The 23,784-nt window shown below is 41.9% G+C and overlaps 1 long non-coding RNA gene across 1 annotated transcript; it reads left to right on the top strand.

Annotated features, from left to right (window-relative positions):
• Positions 1-1,337: 1,337 nt before the first annotated feature.
• Positions 1,338-23,668, top strand: LOC147050759 (uncharacterized). Its single transcript, XR_015067258.1, has 3 exons — positions 1,338-1,592; positions 1,684-1,774; positions 20,626-23,668. It is a non-coding gene; the product is annotated as an uncharacterized LOC147050759 (long non-coding RNA).
• Positions 23,669-23,784: the final 116 nt, after the last annotated feature.

Raw genomic sequence — 23,784 nt, forward strand, 5'->3', positions numbered from 1 at the left:
TCGCCCGGGAGAGGAAAAGAGTAGAGAGCTGAGATCATTGACAGCTTGATGTGATGGAAGTCAATTGAACTAACAGGTTTTTGTGTTTTTAGTTTCTAAATGGGACACTTGTGTCGGCTGTTCTTGGCTCACACACACATACACACTGTAGGCTGTAATGAGCAGGTTATGCAAAGGCACAGGCGGCTCAAATCTGTGATTATAATCAAAATCTCTCCACCTCGTTTCCGTGTGCAGGGAATCAATCCATAAAATACGACTTTATAGATTAACACTCGCCCCGGCTCAAATGATCTTGTTTTACATGATTAGCCGCTCAAGAGGACGTTATTAGTTCAGTACCTCACTCTCGGTCCCTAAACTCCAATCTTTTAGCAGTTTACAGCCTTCGGGGCTTGTTTGGACTTTTCCAGCGTCAAGCACTTCTGCAGGTAGGTAGGATGCGCCCGCCTGTCAAAAATGTCTGGCAGCGACACATCTGGCGACCCATCTGGAAGTCAATTCACACGTCGAATGCCACGCGAACTCGATGGTGTACTGTAGGCAGATGAGTGTCAGCAAGGCAAGCGATGCTCCACTTTACACAGAGGAAACTTCACAATCTATAAGAAATTGACTTTAGTTTTGTTCGTAAAGTTCTGACATTTTTCAGACCACGTCGTTTTGTTTGGCAAATTCTACCATCTGTAAGATTCTAAGAGGTGAATGCTGCGTAAGTAACAGTCGCCTCTCTCCATGAAAAAATAAAACATAGCAGACATCACACACTCATGTTAGCCACACTCAGACTTTTCTGTAAAAACGTTGCTGGTGTGCCACATGTCAGCGATGATATAAAGACACCATCCCCCAAAAAATGTCAGTGTGAAAAGAGGATGGTGTCCGTCTCAGCCTCCACCACTTTCATCTGATGGCTGCTCTTTGCAGTGTGATGTCATGTGTTATGAAGGTGCCATCTGTCACATGACATGAACGATCTGACAGAGGCCATGATGGCGCTCAGGCTTAAAACAAAAGAGGACAAGCCCATAGCGCTTTTCCTATGTGTGGCCAAGTTTTTGTAAATGTGGGAGGGCACTTACTTCCTATGTGTGTCAGGGAGTGAAAAAGAAGTAGGAGCTGTGATCATTGCCTTCCGATGAATACCCAAATCATGTTTTTTGTGAGATCGTCTCGTAGCTGTGTGCAGAGGGTGGGGCCAATGAGCAGATAAAATGTGTTAAGTTGTCAACGGGAGGTGGAGCTTGGCTTTATGACTTGAGTGACTTCAGCCCATCAAGGCGATAAAAACATTTTTAAGCGTGGAGACAGCAAAGTATGCTGTACACAGTGTGGATGTGGCTCATGGGAAAATTCAGAGCAGCTTTGATAACCTATTGCCGTTGACATGACAGACTTGCACCAATGGTGTTTTTTTTGTAAATTGCACTTCTGCATGACTGTCGCTTGAAATTGGCTCAGGCTCTTTGCCCAGCATAGCTGGTCATACCATGGTCTGGAAAACTTGCTATATAAATAAGTCCCCGCTGTTCCAGTCCATCAAAAATAGGCAGCTCAAAGATTTAATTTATTTCATTTCACACTTAAGGCAGGTAGGCAAATGCTCCCAACATGCAACTATTTGTATACGACACATTGAAAAGTATTTTTTTTATTTGTACACTTCTTGTGCTGTTTGTACAGGACAGTCCTGTGGAAACCAAGCCGGCTCACACAGGCCGCGTAAAAGGGGCTGTATGGTGTGACACGAGAAGAGCTTATTGATGGGAGACAGGTAAGATCAAAACAGATGGGAGAAGGAGATAATGAGGTGTTTTGATGTGACGTACTAGATAGAGCGTTCAAACACACGAGTCACCTTGTGCGGTGAGATCAACACACATACACAAACGCACACTCGTGCACTTAATAGAGGGCTCTGTCCTTGTCAGTCACATCTTCCTCTCTATTTTCTAACTTGACCTGTTGAACTACTGAGGAGCTCATAGATGCGGCTATTCCAATATGAACTATGTTTAGCAGAAGAGCTAATAAGGGCATAAATCATCTTTTGTAGAAATAATCTTGGTTTTACGACGTTGAACTTCAATTGGGGTTTAAAATAAAATTTGATTCTGCCTCGCTCTCATATCTATACTAATTGTATTCGTCTTTGTTAAGACACTAATTATGTTAATGATTCCTCACAACACCAATAAACAATGATTTGAAAAGATAGAAAACAGATAAATGTCAATATGCAAAACTTCATTCATGTAAATCCTTGCAAGTGTTAAGATTTTCATATGCTCACTTCTGTAATATTTCTCGTAAATCACAATGTCTTATCACTGGTGAGCTTTACAGGCCTGCGGGATACTCATGGGGTCTTTGGGTGCTACCTGCTTCACCCAGGCAACATGAGGGTGACTCCTGATGTAAAGAATATACAGTATAATATTGTGATTTTATTCTTAGCATTATAACATCTCCAAAAGTTCTGATTTTAAGGGGGTAGCTCAATGTATTATTGTAATTACGACTTGTTTTCTTTTTAAGTTTGTCTTGTAAAATGACTTTATTCTAATTAAACACAGTTTTGCACCTACAGCCACAATGATAAACAACTTGCCGAAATATTAGGCCTGTTAGAGTGTCAATCAAAGTTGTGCACTATTTGTCAAAATTCTTCACACATTTCATGCAATGGATCTGAAAAATGTGCAGCAATCCCGTATGTTGTGATCAGTTTTAATTTACCTGAACGCGTACATGGGTAGTATTCGTGTGTAGACTCTACAGTGTAGAAGCAGATAGCAAGGATCGTTGTGTGTGCGTGTTTGTGGAGTGACACGAGCGAGTAGAAGGGTGTCTTTGGATGTGTTCTGTTCGCACTGATGGAGAGATCACAGGAAGATGTTGTCATTGCAGCGTCACACCACAGACTCAATCGCATATTGATGACAACAATCAACAACCTTAAAAAAAAAAAGCAAGAGGAGCAGGCAGGAAAGGTTTGGATTATTTATTGACAACATTGTTGGCATGATGGCCTTATTTCATCAAATAGCGGACAGTCCATTTGAACAAAACTCAAAGGGACGGCGGGGATCACACATACTTCACATCGCGCCTGCAAAGACGGCATGGCCTGTGAAAGCAAAATATATGGTGTCGTTCAAACACAAGAGTAGCAAAAAATTCAAGATTTAAAAATCTTTATTTTTAATTTATCTTCAATAACTTAATAACAAAAACAAATGCCTTCCTTCTGTCGCCTCAGGAAACAAAATGAACACTCGGTGGCTGTAATTAACTTAATGTAAATGAGTTTTGGAAAACGTCTTTTGCGGCATGCTTAAGTTCACCGTTTTGAGTATCAAGAGTGATTGAATGCTTACTAAATGATCCCTAACAAACACAGGAAAAGCTACAAATGACATTTTCAACAAAACTAATAAAACTATAATCAAATGATGAAATATAGTCAGCTCACCTCAAATGAATACCTCCTTTCCCTTCAGGAAATAAAAATAAATGGCTGTAATTAACTGTAAAAACAATAAAAGCCTCTCTCCTTTTAATTTGATGTCGAAACTTTGATGCTCATTGTGCTGAGCTGAGCCCTCGTTTTGAAGTTCTTGCGTCAAAATTGCGGTCGGCTTTGAGTCCAACCATCTTTTATTTTAAAGCGAAAGAGAATGACGGAAGAGGATGCGGGATGGGAGAACGGACGATCTCAGAGGGAACGACGAGAGGCCGGCTCGGATGACTGCTGATGAGGGGAATGCAAAACACATGATCACTGATACAACAGTCAGGTTGTTTCAAAGTAAAATGTAGAGATAAAGGGACATAATCATTGTCAGTCTAAAAAAATATCACATTACTGCTAATTCAAAGAAAAAATAATCCTCAGTTTTGCCCTTAGAGAGTGCATAAAATGAACAATTTGTTCATTGTTGTGGTTGTAGTCCGTATAGGTGAGAGCTGTTTCTATTATTTTTGCAGGTGGAAAGCAGATGTAGAGAAAGGAAGGAAGGAAGTAGGGCAGTAGAATATGAAAGCTTTAGGCGGTCGAGGGTCTTGGCATGATAACAAAGGCACAACATATTGTCACCAAGGGGGGACACAGTTTGATGACATGCAGTATTGGGTAAGCAGTTTATGAAAGTAAAAATGATATAAACGAAACAGGAAATTTGAATCTCGGAAAATGGTCAATCAATGGAAAATGATGTTGTGCATCCACCTGCTGAATGGCTTGTCGAGCCATACTCATAATCGCTAATTATGAGTGACGGCCGAACTGTGGTTGATGTGGAACAGGCCTCCTAGTTTTATTCACGACTCTCGAGAGATCAAGTACACGCAGTACAAAACTCGGTCAGCATGTTTCAAATTTGTAGTTGACAAACCAAAAACTTACACACTTAGATCAGGGGTCACCAACCTGGTGCAGATCCCAAGGACCACATGAGTATCCCGTGGATGTTCTAAAAATAACATACAAGTAATCATTTGAAAATGTAAACATTGTCAAAATTTTTTTTTTTTTTTAAAAAGTGATGCTTTTGGATAATGATTTACATGAATGCTTTTTGGAACGGCTGAAGTCATGCAAGGCCATATCTGACAAGAAGTTGCTCCAGTTAACATTTGTCAATAGGAGTTAAATTTGAATATTCTCTCTTAAGCGCATGTGTGATAAAGGCATATTGTTATGGTTATTAAATCTAAATTGCAACAGTGCTTGCCTTATTTTTACACTTTTATGACAGTTTAAAGAAAAGGTTGACTTACCTCATACTGGGAAGTACCTCTGTTTTAATATAACTTTACGTTGCAATCCTTTGATCATAATTATGATCGGCACGACAGAAATGGATACATATCTTTATTAGAAGGGTTAACTTGTTTTTATACTTCAAAGTGTATCAACTCTAAAGTTGAGTTGAGTTGAGTTGAGTTGTATGATGGTGACAGGTGGACCATGGAACAGAGTAAAAATAAATTATATGTAGTGTGTGCATGCATGTGTGCTTACATGCATGCGTGTACGTAATAAAAAAGAGGGAGGTAGCAGTGTGTTGGTGGAATAAATCAGACCCAGCTGATGTGTGTTTACCTTGCCAGGCCTCGGGGGACTGCGGGTAATTGAGCATGAGCAGATAAGCGTTAGAAAAGCCATTTACCGCACATACAAGGTGCTGGCCTTTGAGGTAACAAAGCGTGAAGACAGCCAACGTGTTGCGCACAGCGGCAAGAGACATTATGTCGTTTGAGTGACTCTATGTTGAGTGATGATACACGTGTGGCCTCATAAAACATTAATAAAAACATCCTCAATTGAGTAGTTGAGCCAGCTCTGCTGATGCATAAATCAAGCGCCTCTTCATTCCAGCTTGCGGCCCGCTGCAACCTGCAGAACATCAAAATGTTATTTCAGTCGGCCTAACTGAGGGGCTGCACCATTTATCTCAACTAGTTCATTGATTTCATTCATATCTCCATTCACCGCAGCAGATGACTCGTGCATTAAAAGCCACAAGGGGGGGCCTCAATCTATCCATCAATAGAAATCAGTAGTATCAAGGGTTACATTAGCAACCGTATGCAGCCAGATTTCTATTATAAATTATTCCAACATACAAGCAAAAAAGATGATGGCCAACTCTACAGCTACTATTGCAAAACAGATAGTGTTCAACCTGTAATATTTATATTCTTCTTTTAAGGTGTGGAGTTTACATGTTTTCCCCCTTTGTTTGCATGTGTCTTCTCGAGCTACTGCGGTTTTCTCCCACATTGTTCATAAGTGTAATTGTGAATATCCATGGTGTACCCAGCCCCTCAACCACAATCAGCAGAGTTAGTCATAATTTCTCAGTGACTGATCCTAATGAGAACAAGCGCCAAACACCACGGCGAAAAACAAATATCCAAAAAGAACATGTTTGATAATTTTGTGAAATCTTCACATTCACATTTCAAGCATACATACCATACGGCTGTTATGGTTATTCAGTGTGGCCTGTACTCTGAATGATCCATGGTCAAATTGCCCATTATAACAAGGCACCTCTGTACGGAATATTCAGATGTTGTAAAAAGCTCAGAGCGTATAAACAACTTGAAGATAAAGCAAAACGCATTTTAACTCTATTTACCGTATGTTGTAACAACACCATTAAAAAGATACATACTGTGCATATTGCACACAGTTGGCACACCATACTGTGTGTGTGTGTGTGCATGTGTGTGTATGCACGCGTGTGTGTGCATTCCCGCTCTTGTAATGGCGTCATGAAAATTCATGATGAGAGCATGTTAAGTGCATTAGTCAGTCTCCTGAGTTCCAGCACATGAATAAAACCAACAAGGCGCGCAGGAAGGAGGAAAAAACATGGAAATTCATTTTGATGCCTAATTATTTTTGGACTTGACAGCCTGGCCTGTGTGCATGTGTGTGTGTGTGTGCGTCTTTGCGTGTGTGTGCGTGCATGTGTGTCTGTGTGCGTGCATATGCTATGCGTGCAGGTCGTCAGTGGTGCTGAGTAGATGCACGCTGCAAAACGGGGGTCCCTTCATTATGGCCAATAATGAGTACATCCGCTTCCCACACACACACACACACATGGGCTAGGGAACCTTTGTTGCAATGTTTTGTTCCGACACCTTGTGCGACAAACCAACACACTGTGCGACAAATCAACACTCGTTGTGCGACAAATCAATACAGTACGTGGCTGGAGTAGCATGGTTGCGGCGATCATGATGTCGCCACGCTTGCCTACTTCCTCCTCTCGTTATGTTTTGACATGTACCAATCATTACCGCAGCCCTAACACCTCAGCGTGTGTATGCGTGAACGCCACACTAAAACACACGCGCACACACAGAACAGGGAAGCAAATTATCATATTGTTGTAGAACATATCTGTTATTTGCTGAGCTGGCTGGCTGTTGTTTAACAATGTCTTGCATTTGATTTAGACCATACACGGGATTTAAAATGGAGTGTGTGTGTGTGCGCACGTGTTCATTTTCTCTAGCACTTGTCCTCATTAGGGTCGCAGCTGACTTTGAGAAAGAGGCTGGGTTGATCCAGGACTGGTCACCAGCCAACCACAGAGCAAAAAAAAATCATTCCAACTCACATTTACACCTCTGGAACAACAACAGTTAATCTAACTAGCGTGCGTTTGGAACGTGGGAGGAGACTAGAGTACCAGGAGAAAACCCGTGCAAGTCGAGAGACAAACTGACGTTAGAACAGAAAGAAGCCTTAATATCCAGACTGTTAGGCAGACCTGCTAAACCCTCGGGATTTTTTTTTAGCTTCTCGAGTTAGCTTGCTTTGTAACAATTTGTGCAACATTCCAACAGCATTGCAGAATGTCCCGTTTTCCACTTTTGTCTGTACGTCATAATTATTAACTGGTGCTTTTCTAAACTTTACGTAGTCATCTACTCCATGTTGATATTTTTTAAGAATATCAGACCCAAGATGGCAAACTTTTGAAGAAAACCTGAGTTAGTGCTTAGACAAATTGCGAAACGTTTTGTTTCTAACCTTTTTGTGTTATTCCACTCAGCCAAGCAACTCCCTTTGAAAGTTTTTGTAATTTTTAAATTATGCAGCTATTCAGTGCAAAGAAAAATCCAATTCAAACCAAGAATCCAATTGTATAATTTTTGTGGCTTTAGTCTGCTTGTAATTCCCACACAGTTGTTGTTGTCTTAGCGCACCTCTTGACTTGTTTTGCTCCAACAAAAACTCCAATTTTCCTGCAGAATGATTACTTATGTCTGATTGCTCCAGTGTGACTTTTTGCGGAACTTCCTCTTCTTGCTTCTTGGAGAAAACCGACGATATGCTTCCTCTCGCTAATGTGCGTCTGACCAAAGATTTTCCTACCTTTGGATAATCACAAGCACCTGTGTGGGGTGCATGCAAACGTAATAATAGTAATCAACCCCATCACTGGGGGAGGAGGGGTGCGGTGGCGAGTTCTTCCTGGCGACACGCTTCACTGCAATGGATGCGGCGGCGGCGGGGATGGGGCAAAGCTCCCAAGATTAGCCGTTAGCGGTGCATCCGGATGGAATTCATTGGTTTATGATTGGCCTTATCCCTACCACATTTGCCTCCTGATTGCTTGAGCAGACATTACTGGACGCTTCCATTGGAACAGGAATGAGAAAAGGGGGAGTGGGGGATAGAGGCTTGCGGACAATCACGTCTGTGTCAGGAATCAAAGGCTGAATCACTCACAATTGTCCTGTCTGTCCATTTTTTTAAATAGTTTCAGACATTATTTAAGTCAAAACAAGGATTCTATTGATAGTTTGTTCAGCCAGTCAGAGTTGGCCAGGGTTCGTTCAAATGTCCGCAAAACGTTTGCCAGTTCTGCAACAGTTTTATGCGTTTTTCTTGTCACAAGGAAGTTTTCAACATGTTAGAAATTCCATTGTGATAAGAAAAGTACAGGAAAAATTTTGGTGATCCTTTGACAAATGTGTGCGACTTTGAACAAACCCTGACGACAACGCAATATTTGCTCGCAAGAGTTTGCCGCTCAGTGGGATAAAGTCTTTCGAATATTTCTTTGTGAAAATGGGAATTCTAATAATCACACTGCTTTGTGTCAAAACAAGAATCCCCCTTAATTTCTCAAACATCTATTTAGTTTAATACTTCATGTCATCAATCTGTCATCAATCAATAATTTCTGTCAAATTATTGTCATCCGTTTGGCTTTCATTTCTCATATTTCCATGCATTTGTCAAATTATAAAAAAGTTCAACCATGATTGCTTGGAATCCTATTGATGGGATGAGAGAAAAGTGGTGCACCCAAATGAAATGTATTGGTTTATCCCGACCACATTAACCTTGTGATTGCTTGAGAAGACATTATTGGATGCTTCCATTCGGGATAAAAATGGTGAAAATAGAGGCTGGCGGACAATCACGTTCGCTGGCCCGTGTAAGGCCGAGCGAGTAATAGGACTCAGAGAGAGAGAGAGAGAGAGAGAGAGAGAGAGAGAGAGAGAGAGAGAGAGAGGAAGACGCAGAGGTTTGCTGCGCTTTGCTGAAGGGGTGGGAATATACCCGATCATCGATTAAAGTGCAATTGTGCAATTTCGTACCTGTTCTTGCACAATGAGGAATGAGATTAAGCTCAATTTGGAGCCGTTCAAAAGAGCTCCTCACCTTTGTGTTCAAAAGCGTACACACACACACACACACACACACACCGTGTCACCGCACCCCGAGGGAAATCAGGCGTCTGGAGACAGGTCAGCCCTGGCCCATGTATATATTCATGGGCTTAATCTGGCATCATTCCTCGCTGGTAGTAGGGAGAGCACAAATGTATTTCATTTACACAATCTCCATTTGGCCCGTGCTCACTCGGCACCAATACTTGGGGAAAACTAGGCCCGAAATGTTCGCGTAAACACGTATGGTCGTGAGGTGTAAAAAAACAGAAGAAGCAATATTGCAGAATGGTGGCAGCTGTGCTCATCAGTCCAAGCTCCAGGATGAGTGTTGTAGCCAGCAGATGCTGCGTGTGTATTAAACAAATGAATTATTAAAAGATGCTTGACACATGAAAAGTGGCTCCTCGGGCTATGAAGGAAAATGTTTATTCTTCTGCCACAAGACTTCTCCGTTGAGCGAGGCCGACACTTTAGGTGCATTCGCGTTCAAAGTGATGGTGCACCAACTTACCAATGCATGCTTTTTTTTACTGGTAAGGGATTTGTTCCCTGCCTGTTTTTTGGGGGGAATTTGACAACATAAGGATGGGCAATCACTAAGATGTCAAACTTCCGTTTATTGGTTTGTTCCAACACTTTAGTCTTACCCCTACCATGCATTTAAAACATTCCTTGGCACCTCTTCTCACTGTTTTGCTTGCACAGTTCTCCAAATAAGAGGCACAGAGTGCCCGCTTCAAGCTATTTATTTGTCACTCTGAGGAGTATACTGAAGAACTAACATATAAAACAAAAAAACACTGAAATTGTCAAGCAACTCACTGTATTTTATCCAGCAAAGGTTAGCTAGCTTGATACCAAGACCAGGCCAATGGAACGTAGCATACATGTTACATAATTAGAAGCCTTCAAACAACTCTAACACATGCGAGCAGCAACACTTAAAAATGAAGCATACAATACTCACTGTATTCTCCCCGCTCTGTGGGAACAACAAATATTAAAATGGCAAAACATGGTACTGCATTACAACTTTAACCTTTAATTAAGCCGCATCTTTTTGAGTATATCGTATATATAGTATGAGAGCATCTGCCCAGGGTGTTGTGGTACAAGAACATGCGCAGATCGACCCCTAGTGGCGCCCAAACGGCAGCCCTTTTGTCTTTGATTGGAAAAGTGCCCTGTCAACAGCAGAATCCAATGTGTTGTTTGTTTGCCTTTGGCCACGTTTTCAATCCATCCCCGTTTTGTGGTACTACCCTCGTCCTAGCTAGCACTTAGCTTGTTATCTACGCATCTACGCCGGCAAAACATAATGAAAGGCAGGCCAAATATAAGCTCCTAGTATGAGTATCAATCTATTTCCATTCATACCACAGAATAAGTTATCAAATTTGTGTTCAATTAAACAGGCGCAGATTCCACATAGATAAGTCACAATAAGATGAAGTACATCGAAAGCAGGGTGGTGTTCAGTGTGATCAGGTTTTGGGTCGTTTCTCCAAACTGGTTTAGTCAGTGCAGAGGGCCTAACCTTTTTGTCTTACAAGGTTGTGTAAACAGATACAAGTAGACCATCTTTTGACAACAAGCAAAGCAAGTATGCACAGATGTAACAGTTTCCACCTCAGGGGTGGACCATGTTGTATAACTCAACGTTTTGGCACAGTTAACTCAGTCACTGCTAACCCAGTTAATATCTTTGACGTCTATAACCGTCAATGGCACTGAATGTGTTAATGATTCCAATCAGCACTTCAAATCATCGTAAGATCAAAATAAGTTGTCAACCCTATAAATCACCATTTAAGAAGTTTAGACAACAGTACGATCAGCGGAGAGAGCTTGTTAAGGCCACTATTTATAAATTTTTGAGGACAAAAAGACTTTTACCATACATCATTAAAGTTTACATGGAGCAACAGAAAACGATAACAGTCGTGATGGTTGAGGTGGGGGTGTCACCATAACGATGAAAGCCTGTTTCCGTGTTAACTTTAATGACTTATGCTGTCCTTATGAGGTGGTTTCAACACAGCATCTGTTTGTCTTTCTGTTTGAGCTACATCGGCTTTCTCCAATTAAGGAAATTCCTCGCGTAGTTTACAACCTTTGAATTTGTCCTCCCATCGCGGTATTGCTTGTTCCCGGTGGCGGCGGCGGCATCCAAGAGCAAGGTGCGCGAGTGATTAGGGGATTGTGTGGACACCACCCGCGTGCTCTTAAACGCACCAGTGCTGGTTTAGCATCCATCTTTTCTACGCTTTGGAGTGTGATCAAGGACTCCTCTGTGACCTTTACGAAGCAAGCCTGTCGCTTCATGATTAGAGGGTCAGTGACTGAAATCGCTGCTCGACCCACGACTTGTCCCCGGTCGCTAACTTGATGACATCAGAGGCCGGAGGGGGGTCGCCGGGCCTTTTCCCGACCTCACCTTTCGCGGCGCAGATAATGAGCCGTCATTCCCTCCTCCACTAACACCCTCCTGCTCAACTGCAACCGGATCCCCCCCACCCCAATCGTTCTGCAGACCAGAGACACCCTACTGTTTCTGCTCCAGCAGCCCTCTAATGACTGGCACACAAGAAGAACATGGACACAACTCTGCCACCTGCGATTCGACTCGGCCTTTGAGCTTAGATGTTCTCCGGAGGAGGCCACCTCCACTGTCTGTGATGTGAACCACCGGCTCCCGTGCTGGCTCATTTGTCAGCCAAATCATTCCCACGGGAGTGCTTTGTGACAGCCTATTGTATCCTTGGATGATAGCCGCATGGGTCTACACATTGGAACACCAGCAAGCATTGGAGTGGAGTCATTTGTCAGCAGGCCATAGAACGACGACATCTTTCCCAACCATGACTTATTATTCACTCCAGTTGATTTAGTGATAATCCACACCACTTGAAATGTAAAATGCAGAACAGAGGTCCAACATCGTCCGGTGCCACTTCATTTAATTAATTTTTCACCATTTTCCCTGGTGAAATGTCAAACAAGGAAACAGCGGTAAATCAACAAAATACGCCCTACTCTATATTTTGGTATAAAAATACTTCTGTCTCAAATACCCCTCGGAAACATTCGAATGGTGTTGAAGCACATCCAGTAGTCTCTATTATTCTTTTTATTAAGATCATGGGTGATCATGCAACATTTCCGACAACTTTGTTTCGATGTTACAGAATCTTACTGTGTGTGGTTCTACGTGTTGAGATAATCACATAGACCACAATAACAGAATATGGGATAGCCTTATTTTTTGGAACATTGGGATATTAATTAGGCTATTGGGCATACAATCATTGCAATAAGTTGATGTTTATTTGGCTCATCTGCCATCAAATGAGCCTTTGAGGTTGGGAACTTGTAACCGTTGTTGAAAGGTGACGTTCTGACTTTGAACACTCAAATTGTCTCGTTTTCCTGAGGTGGAGCGCCTTGACAAGACAACCGTTGTGTTTTTTCGTCGTTGTTGTTGTTGTTGTCACCCAACTAAAATAATCAAAAGCTGTAACACTTTCTCATTTGCCCCCAAATCAGCATGCAGCTGCTTTGGTGGGGGATTGGTGACGTGTCAACGTGACGCCATGTTGTCACCATCTAAAGACTTGCATGCTGCATGTGATTCAACAAGGAAAATAGACAAATATGTTTTAATGTTGAATTCAAATTGATGTGGGACTCTGTGTGCAGAGTAGAAGTCCACTTACTCCATGACCACGAACGCACAACAAATATTGAAGTTCGTCATGGGCCGTGATTGAATGAATTATCACCTTTTGACACAATGTGACTTTACACATTGGCAAAAACGTATTGAAGCTTATGGCTAATAATTTTCTTCAAATTGATGAACACCATTCCAAGCGTCAGAACCTAGAATCACCTATGGAACATCGCAGTTTCATGTTCAGTGAATACAGGTTTTATGTTAGCGACAGTTGGAGCCTTGAACAAATGAATTCAAATAACATTTCCTTCAGGGGGAAAAAAAAATGATGAAAACGTATTTGCAGACAAGTGAAGTCAGCTATTATCACTCAGCTGTATTCACAACTCATTTATATAAAAGAAATATTTTTGTGCTGTAACCTAACATTGCAATCACATTGTTCAGGTTGGTCCCAATGCAAATGTGACCAGCTTCCAATTGTCACATGCAAATCTGTCATAATTTTTCCCACCACTCTCATTTTTCCCAGCTCTCTGCCCTCAGTTAAGCCCTGCGAACATAATTTGTCTAGGATGAATAGTTTGATGATTTATTGGCCAGCTCGCCGCAAAACGGCGCACATATACAATTACATGCGGCGTTCGTACCGTATATGAATGCCATTTCCCCACAGTCTCTTCTTATACGAGACACCAGCCATTTGTCACTTCGGCCACGCCAATAACAAGCCATCTGCCGTGCGTGGACATGAAAGATTAAAATAATATACAGTATGAAAGCTCCCCATTCACTTGCTAATGTCCGACATTCGCTGACGCACAGGCCAAAGCTGTCATCTCTCCCAGGAAGAGGTCATTAGCACTCTTCCTCTGTGCCGGCTGCCACCGGCCAAACCTCATTTAGCAGGGGGGGCCGCAACAATGGGCCGCCAAATGCCCGGCTAATCCTCGCCGTCCTTTGTATTCATTGAGGGCCGGGGGCCTCCTGAGGCGAGGGCCCCGCTGGTGGTGTATGTGTGCCTCGCAGGGCGGGGGTCAACTTCAAGTCCACGTCGGTGATTAGCAAAGTGAATGTGTGTGTGTGCCGTATGCGTTTGTGTGCGTACACAGGCACGCTTGGGTGATCCTGAGTAAATAAATAGCAGATTAGAGGAGGTGCTGGGTGGGGTGGGGGGGGCACAGTTATTGAGCCAAGCAAGTGCAATTGGCCACCATGCAATGATAAATGTGACTTTAGTGCAACTTTACATATGATTTGATGCCACAACTTATTATATTTGATGTTACTAAACATAAATAATTCTGATTTGCAAATATCGATTTTTTTTTTCAATTTCAATATAAAAGATTGAGCTAAAATCATAAAATCCTTGTTCTTATCATAACATAAGATAAAAGGGAGTTATTTTTCATTAATAAAATCAGATGGAAATAAAATGGTTTTATATCAAAAGTTGTAATATTGCATTAAAACATTTTTTTTTATAAGTCATAATATTGTGAATGAAAAGATGTGATGAGAATAAAATCCTGATATAAAACAGTGATGTTTTACAAGAAGGATGTGAGTTTAGGAGACTAAAGTCGCAATATTATGAGAAGATGTGATTTTACAAGAATAAGATTGCAATATTAAAAGAATCCAGTGATATATAAACCTTGCAGGAGAGAAAAGGGCTGTTTAGGTTGTTCAATTGCACCATCTCTAGTTAGTTTTGTCAAATAAACACATGAGCATCATTTTGTGTTTCTGTGTGGTCTAAATACTCCTCCCCCTCTTTCTCCATTCATCACCCACTCCTCTATCCTGATTTCACCTTCACACAAGCTTCTCTTTCTTACACGAGCGTCAATTATAAATAACCTTGTCAGTGTGGCCATTCAAAGAGAGAGACATGGAATCCAGTGGAGAGCGCTGTCTGAAGGGATAGATAAACTAACTTGGACTTTAATGTATGAAGAAGTGACATCCACTTCTGCCGGGAACACGCCTCGATATCATTAAAATATTTTGCTGCTCAAACCTGTCAAAGCAGTCAGAATATTACAGGAAAAGCAATGTGTTTGGAATTAAATTTTGATATGAGTAAAAAAAAATCCAAGAATAAATAAGAGTACATGTGCTTTGTTACAAGATAACACAACAACAACAAAAATCTGAATTTCAAATTTTTTCCTAATCTACGATTAGATAAAATGTCATAATTTTGTCATATGTAGTTAAAAGAGCTGCGGGGGAATTGTGACAAATACATGCTATTGCAAGATCTATTATCGTACAAAGTTCATGTTATAATACGCAAAAAAATAATAATAATAATTTAAAGATTAAAGTCTGGACATAAGGAAAAAAAAATCCACTTTTGAACGTAATAGCGCCTGGCACATCCGCCTCACAGTGTTATGAGTGGATTCCAGCTACGGCCTTCCTGTGTGGGGTTTGCGTGTTTTCCCATGTGCTTGCATGGGTTTCCTCCGGGTACTCAGTTTTCCTTCCACATTCCAATGATATGCATGGTAGGCTGAGTGACCACTCCATGTTGTCCGTAGGTGTGTCTGTTAATGTGATTGATTGTTCATCTCTATGTGTGCTCTGCGATTGACTGCCGATCAGTTTGGGGTGTAGTCTGCTTTTCGCCCGATGTCAACTGGGCTAGTTTTTTTGCATCTCTCGCAACCCTGAACAGGATAAGCGATGTTTAAAATGAATGAATGAATGAATGAATGAATGAATGAATGAATGAATGAATGGATGAATGGATGGATGGATGGATGGATGGATGGATGGATGGATGGATGGATGGATGGATGGATGGACGGACGGACGGGCGGAAGGGCGGAAGGGCGGGCGGACGGACGGACGGACGGACGGATGGATGGATGGATGGATTTTTAGAAAAAATCAAATATTAAAAAATCAAATATTAAAAAAGTCCATCAATTATGATAGCGATTTGCTCCGAAAACCTTCCAAAGTGGGGTCTTCTTGTTCTGCTTCAGTGTGACCACGAGTGATTGTTTCTGTCAGTCGTCCTGATTGGATTAAAGTGTCCGTCAATTACCTTCATCATTGACCTTCTCAAGCTGGTTAACTGCAAATTCCATAACCTAGACATTAATTCCGTGCACAGGTACAGCGCACACACAGAATGGTAGAGTTCATGGCAATATAAAGGAGCTGGGAAAAGTCAACCATGGTAAAAAATAGGTTAGCTCTAAAATAATCCATGTTGGAAGTTTCTCCCTATTTTTCCGATTTTGGTAGAAATCAAAGGCGGGTTTCAGGTCTAATTAAGTAAATGAATGCAGATCCCAGACCTTCTGGCTGCGGCTGAGGCCTTGGAGAGATCCAATGATGGAAATCCACCTCAGATTTAAATAATTAATATGACACCTTGAGCCCCACAGAGGACCGGGGTGGGGGGGTGGCAGGAGGTTGCTCTGTCTTGGAGTTTCGAACAATGTCACTGCCAAGTGTAATGCTGTTTGTCTCCATGAAAATTAGCTGCCACTCCATTGTGCCGCCTCCTCGGACCGCTCCCGTCTTTTGTCATGCTAACGGTGGGAGGCTCTGCTGAAGAAGGCCCGCGGCCTACGCCGCATATCCAGGCTGGAGCAAGCTGGCCCTGAGCTCTCGGGGACTCAGAGCCGAGGTCATTTTATGCTTTTTAATCCTCTTAATCCCCATTAGAAGGGGCTTGGTGGAGACAAATCTGCTCCCAGAGGTCCTTAGGATTCAAACGCCGTGCTTGAGCAACTGTATTATTTGATAACAACAATGGCGAAGGATGGCGAGGGAAACGTGGGGCGACAGACTGAACTAGTGAGAACAGGAACTCAAACAAGAAAGATGAGAATCTACAATGCGATTGAGGGATGGAGATCGCTATCTTGCCTCTCGTGATGGGGATAAACTGCGTCACATGACACACGTGAAAGTCTGACTCTCATGCTAATGACCCTTATGTTGGCCCCTGTGCCTCCAGAGTCCCCCTCCCCTCCGGTGTGTGGACGGCAGGCTCAGTGGTCTAGAGGAGCCCGGCATAATCCAGAAGGGACCTATTCAAATTAATACACTCCTGTTAACCTCATCTCAGACAAGCTCTCTTCATTATCGCTCCATTAAAGCTGCATACATGAAGAGGGCTGGGCCTCTGGAGAAGCCTTCCTGTCTGAGCAGCGCGACCAAAGAATCCAAAAGTCGAGCTGGGATGTAAAAACAGACAGGTCAAGACAAACAAGGCCAAATGTAAATCTAGTGATTTGATTTTGTCTTTTTACCTGCAGAGGTTACAAATATAATGAACTATTTTGTAACGTAAAAATACATACTTGCTATACTTCACTTGCCATTCTAATTAAAGAGTGATCACTTGAATACCCGACAAAGGAACCCAAACGCAGCATTGGTTCATTTTGTGAAACCAGACATGACACTTTGGTTGTAAGTGGTCAGCAAGTTGGGTGAAAGTTGCACAGGAAGTAGTAGCAACTTTGACAGCTCCTCAGATGACTAACTTTAACATTCTTTATATTTGAATCAACATTTTGTTTTTCCACAAGTGCTCCCATATGGAATCCCCTACTTCAGTACGCTTTTCCAGGAGTTGAGTTTAGGTGTTGAAGCAAACGTTGTGGGGAGCAGGCTTGCTGTCTGTGGTGTGCATATAGCCTGCAGCCAAAGACCGAGCAAAACAGCAAACACAAGTCTGGCCTGTCTGCCGGATGCCAGGACCGCTTAACGCACCAGAGGTACACTGCTGTTATATCACAAAGAAAGGCTTGAGAATGCCACGTATTACATAGCTGTGCAATTACCAAGTCAAAGCTTCCTAAGTAATGTTGTGCTTGGGATGACGGTAGCCCATAGCTACATGTTTAATGGCTAAAATCTCTCATTACGATTCATAAATAAACATCTCAGAGTTGTAAATTGTTCATAGATCTGCTCCTATATGCACCTTCCTAAGACCTATGTCTCAGTCTGACTCTTGCTTTAGGCCAACATTTGACAGATAGCATCTTCTACATGCGTTTGGCATCCCATAATTACACTCCTGACAATCCTTAGCAACTTTCCATCATATCATTATGGCAGAAAAATAATCCCCACAGTCACGACTGACAATATCGCTCCAACTCACTCTAAAATTATCATGTGACACATGAATGCGAATGTACGGGTGACTGCAGGGTTCATCCAAATTCTCATCCGACCAGAATGTCCCAGTCAGGACCTTCCAGGATACACCATCATGGGATGCATGACTGGAAGTGTATAATAATAGAGGAGAGTTTTAGACTGCTGCTATTTTTGGTAGAATGTGAAGAAGGCCGAAATAGCATGAACAATAATCTTGCCTCCTTATGTTGTTTAATATGCAAAGTAGAATGAAACCTCAACATAATTAAAAACGTTACCTCCGATGGATATTTGATGTCATTTCCTTAATTCAGAATTTTCAGTTTCAGTCGGATGACAAAATCTCTCTAAATGTTCTGAATTCCTGTTTTATCCGCTCAAATTCATTTCAAACACACAGTGCAGCTGGGAGCGTGTGTGTTAATGCTTGTTTGCACGTGCTGACAGCCTTTGAGCCAGTTACTCGCCTCCACTAAAAGCGCTCAGGGCACAAAGCTAGAACCTACCCCCCCCCCCCCCCCAACACCCGCCCCACACTCCTGAACATGGCCCCTCCGCCTCTGACAGCCGCTGAAGGTAAGCGTCAAAGACATCCTGACACACGTGCGTAAAAAGCACTTTTGATGCGGGGAAAATGGACCGCTTTGCCGTGTACAAACAACAACAAAATGTCAACGCCAGGCAGAGGGTCCAACGGGAGGCAACAACACACACACACTAGCTAACATGATATTACTGCAAGCACCAAAGGCCCTTTTGCTTGTCTGCCTCCATCTTGACACTGTTTGTATCATGATGCCTGTCATGCAATCATTCAGTATATGACAAAGAAACACGCATATCAACGTGTTCTTTCACAGATGCCTTTTTCAATTCACACTGGGGGACCATTTGTGGCACGCAGCTGCGTTTTGTCACTATTTCGTGGCATGGGGTAATATAACAATTAAAAAAAAAGTCCATATTAGAACATTATGGATTTGCTTGTGGACATACTTAAGTCGATATTCAAGGAGGGTCACATTATCTGTGGCCACACCGGCCAAGCGCAATGAGTTATGTTGCGGTCACATGTGGATTGCTGTGTTCTTTTCCGCACGTCTCCATTGGAGATTTGAGAGATTTAAAGCCGGCACATCGGCTGTGTTCACATGACTTTATTCCTTCCTTGCGCTGTTTTGCAATTGTGCGAAATAAAAAAATACACACAATGATGCAAACGTCCGTTTTTAAAATATGACAGCTTGCGCGCATCTGCAAAATCATCAACACCCGATCTCCCCACGCAGTTTTCGACCGTGCTCTGCACCAAGTTTCACGGGTCACAAAAACAGAACCCTCGGCCTGCGTAGTACTTCACAGTTTCAATATTGTGTTGCTGCTGTGGTAACAAAGGAGCAATTGTTGAGTTGGCTTGAAATGTAACTCGCAGCACTGTGGGCAAATAATAAAATTTGCTTCACTTCTTCAAACCAAATGTTAGCTGGCTCCCTCCTATCTTGAATCTGTCCTTTTTGCAAAGAGATAAACAAAATGATAAATGTTACAGACAAGAATTGAACAAGTTAACAAGGCACACAATTTAAAATGTATCCTTGTCTTCCATAAAAGAAAAAAAACATGCAAGCAACCAACTTTTTCCTTGTTGGTTGCTCCATTTCTTTGTGTAATTGTAAATACTGCTCCAGTGACCAGCTAATGGTTTTTGTTGCTGCTATTATTTGTTGTTACAAAGTTATCAAACATATTCTATAGAAATAGATAGATAAATACCCAGACCACCATTGTATTGGTTTGATGTGGGATTAATAAACACAATGTGAAGAATAAAAAAGTTATTTATATTTATATTCTTTGATTTTTCTGCATCTGATGACACTAATGGATGCTCTATTGGTGATAAAGACCTCTGGTTACCAAGTTTATCATCATGTCACAGCTACGGCATACAGTAATTCCCATTCAAAAGTCAAAATTACAATGTACAATCTGATAAAAGTTAGCAATTTATATATATATTTTTTGTTTACCTCAAATTGTTGCATTTTGTTTTTTTTAGAAAATGATCCACTTTGTTGTGCTTCCCCTTCCCAATCAATTTCCTCACATTCCCTGCAGCTCCTCACTCCCCCATCTGCCATGTTTCCCGTGGGTTCGGCCTTGGTGGAGGGATGGGGGTGGAGTTTGTTGGGGTCAGGACCCTGCGATGCTGTAGAAGATAAGTGCGTGCTTTAACCCAGGGCTACACCTGTAGGCTGGTGCTCAGCGATGCTAATCCCTCAGGCGTCCGCTAATACTGATGATCCGCATCTGAGACCCTCTCCCGTGGGAGTGCAGCAGTGTTGCATTGTGGGGGCTGACAGATGAGGCTACAGGGGGCTAACCTGTATCTGCGCCTGCATGGGGGCAATGCTTTTTTTCCCTCAGTGTCCACCTTTATTCTCGTATCTTCATTTGCAGTCAACAATGAGAAGAATTGCATGAGCAGGTGGCATCACTCTGCCTTCCCTGCTCGCATGCAACAAACAGATGTTTCTGTCTGCAAGTACCCTAACACCCCTCCTTCTTTTTCTTCTTGTCGTCTTCTCCCTTAGGCTTCTCTCTTTCAGTGAATCACACTATTGCCTCACAAAGGAAAGTCACAACTGCTCATCCTTCTGTTTGCCTGCCGTACATCTCAATGGCTACGTTTGCATGGATGCATTTCTTTTGGATAAGAAGCCTGATGGGGAATAAAAATGCTTCATGTACACAATTCAGACCTGATCCGGCCTCTTCCGATCAAGGTATCATTGTATATTTCCTTCTGTTTACAAATAAAAAAAATAATTTGTTACCAACTGTAAAAACATCAAGAGATGACTTCAACAAAAAAGTTGGTAAGAAGAAACTCGGTTCCTTTATCCATCCTGTGCGAGGTATTATTAAAATCAATAATTTTCTTTTAAGAGGACAGTCATAGCCAAGTGAGACATTTAATAAGGCCATGAACTTGCAAAACAGAAAAGGCCAAGTAATTAAATAAGGGCCCTTACAGTGTAGCACTATAAAGGCACCTTGAAGAGTGGCGGTAGCGCTCCTCGGGGTCCTCGCTGCTATCTGATGTGTTAATAAAACAAAAAAAAATCATTAGGCTAAATTAAAACGTTTTTTTGAGCGTAAGTGGATCCTTTAATGAGGTCAGAGGAGAGGAAGGCCATCGATTATCAATCATAGAGGTCATTAAGACACACACATACCCACGCACGCACACACACACACACACACACACACACACACACACACTGGTCAGCTGTCTCCACGGCGTCTTTCAAGGCTCACTTACAGGTGTCGCTGACATCCCCCGTCTGCTTATTTGGCACCTTGGAGCACCTCTGTCTATTTAATTAGCGATGCAGATATTCCTCCAGCAGCAGGCGTGCACATCTAAAAATACAAACAAAACCAAAAAAAGAAGTGATGTTAGAGAGACAAGATGCTGTAAAAGCTGACAATTATGTTAATGTAGTTGACTTTGGGATGGCGGAACGTGTGTGTAAACAGGACAGGATTAGCATCTCGCAGCAAACAAACGTTAGGAATGTTAATTGGATCCTACTTTGAAGCGTTAGCCTCCATCAAAATGTGCTGTTGTCTGGTTTAAAGAAAAGCCATTAACATGATCAAGTCATAAGCGTAGCGGATATGTTACAACAAAGAAGTCTTTTTTTTTTCAATTAGCTATCCCTTTTAAATATCAATGAATTGATATTCATATTTTACTGAGTAGCTTTTTTTTCCTTCCAATTTGGCAGTAAGATCCTTTTTTCTGTTTTCCGCATGATTATTTGAACTGCTGCGGTCACCCTGCTTTCTTGAAGACTTGTTTTGTTATGGTTGCCTGCATGTCTCCGTAAGGACACATCCACTCCATGTGAAGCATCTGTAATGTGTTGTGCTTTAGTGGAGTAGAGACAGCGACATAAACACGCAAAACATTCCCACCACTGACAACTCCGCCAAAGCCACATCCATACAAAAACACAGAGCGTCCCTGATCACAGCCACTCTCGGGCCTCTTCTGCTCGACACGATCGCTGCCTGTCATTAGTCAGCCAGACGCTAAATTATTCAAGCGTGCACATGTTTGGAAGCATCCAAACACAGTAGACACAATGCCGTGCAAAACGCTTTCATGCGCCGGGCGGGAAAAAAAAAAACAAGAAAAAATCGGACCCTTGGAATGAATGAATGAATGAATGAATGAATAAATAAGCGAAACAAACAAAAAACAAACAAGGGGGGGGGGAGTATGGGAGGAATATGACGACGTAATTTAATGCTTCCACTTCAATGGCTGCCAAATTAAAAGGGAATCTTAATGCACGTGTCTCTCGGCATTGATGTGCGCTCTCCGCAATATGGCTGACAATCTATTCCCCCACTGGCGCCCGCTGCCACTCAAAGCAAGCAGAGCGGCGCTACTGTAGCGATTAGACAGCCTCTTTTGGGGGTGCAACTGATGCCTTTTTAGTGGAAATAAAACCATCAGCTCCGTTGCATGTGTGCGTGTATGTGTGTGTGCGAGTTTGTGTGCTCCCATCCAATGTTAGCACTCCAAAGCTTCTCAAACAGTGTGATAAATAAATAAAAGTAGCTGTAATTTACAATTTTAGAATGTAAATAAATACAAATACAGAAAATCAAAAATAATCTAAATGTCAATATTTATACCAACAATCATCTGAAAACAGAAATACATTTTGAAAGAAAATAGTGTTGGACAATTGCTTTGTTATTTTTAAGATATGTGCACCAAACGAATGTGAAATTTCACAGCCAACTTGAATTCATTACACCGTGGAGCATTGCCTCACATGTCTTGATCACAGTTTGAAAATACAGGATTCAAATCTTGGCACCTGTTCTCTTCATCCTTGCTTGAGTTTTCTCCTGGTACTCCGGCTTCCACCCACATTCCAAAGACATGCATGCTAGTTTCACTGAAGACATTAAATTGTCCATAAAATGAATGCTTGTTTAATTTATGTGCCCTGCGATTCACTGGCGACCAGTCTAGAGTGTAGCCCGCCTCTCTCCTGAAATGCGACATTTCAATCAATATCCTTGATTCAAAAATGAGTCTAATTTACATTTGCATGTGTTGTCAATGGGTGACATCACAACCGCAATCAGTGGTGCTGAGTGACATCTATTTTGCCCAGTGATGGGTCAACAAGGTCGAAAAACATATATTGCTTTTTTGTTTTATTATGATCAAATGTGACAAAATAGATGTGGTTTGTCTCTTAAATCTTGCTAATGCCAAATGCTGGTCTGGCATGTCAAATGCAATCAATTAAATTTCAGTATAAAAACAAAACTATAAAAATAAATTATTATTTCTAATAGCGTAAAGGGGATGAGTCACAATCATCAAAAAACGTACCCTGTATTGAGTGCTTTAATGCAGATGCTTTCATTTTCAGTAAATTCTTGTTACATTACCATTTTGAGCAGGTGTGAGGAATTTCAAACTGGATTCATCTTTTTATTCCAAATCAAACTAGCAAAACCCATTTATGAACATAATCCATTCGATGCACACTGAGCCCAGGTTTGCTGACATCTCACATGATTACTTTTGTAACGCGTTACTCCCACCGCTTGGTCGGAAGCAACGCGGGCGTGGTAAAGTGGGTAAACAGCATTTGACATGTTTTCAATGTGGTTACATTAGAACACGCTGCGTTGGTTTGAAAAGCTAATAATCC

This window comes from Syngnathus leptorhynchus, chromosome 9, assembly GCF_054491065.1.
Source record: "Syngnathus leptorhynchus isolate UIUO chromosome 9, UIUO_Slep, whole genome shotgun sequence".
In the NCBI taxonomy this organism is placed as follows: domain Eukaryota; kingdom Metazoa; phylum Chordata; class Actinopteri; order Syngnathiformes; family Syngnathidae; genus Syngnathus; species Syngnathus leptorhynchus.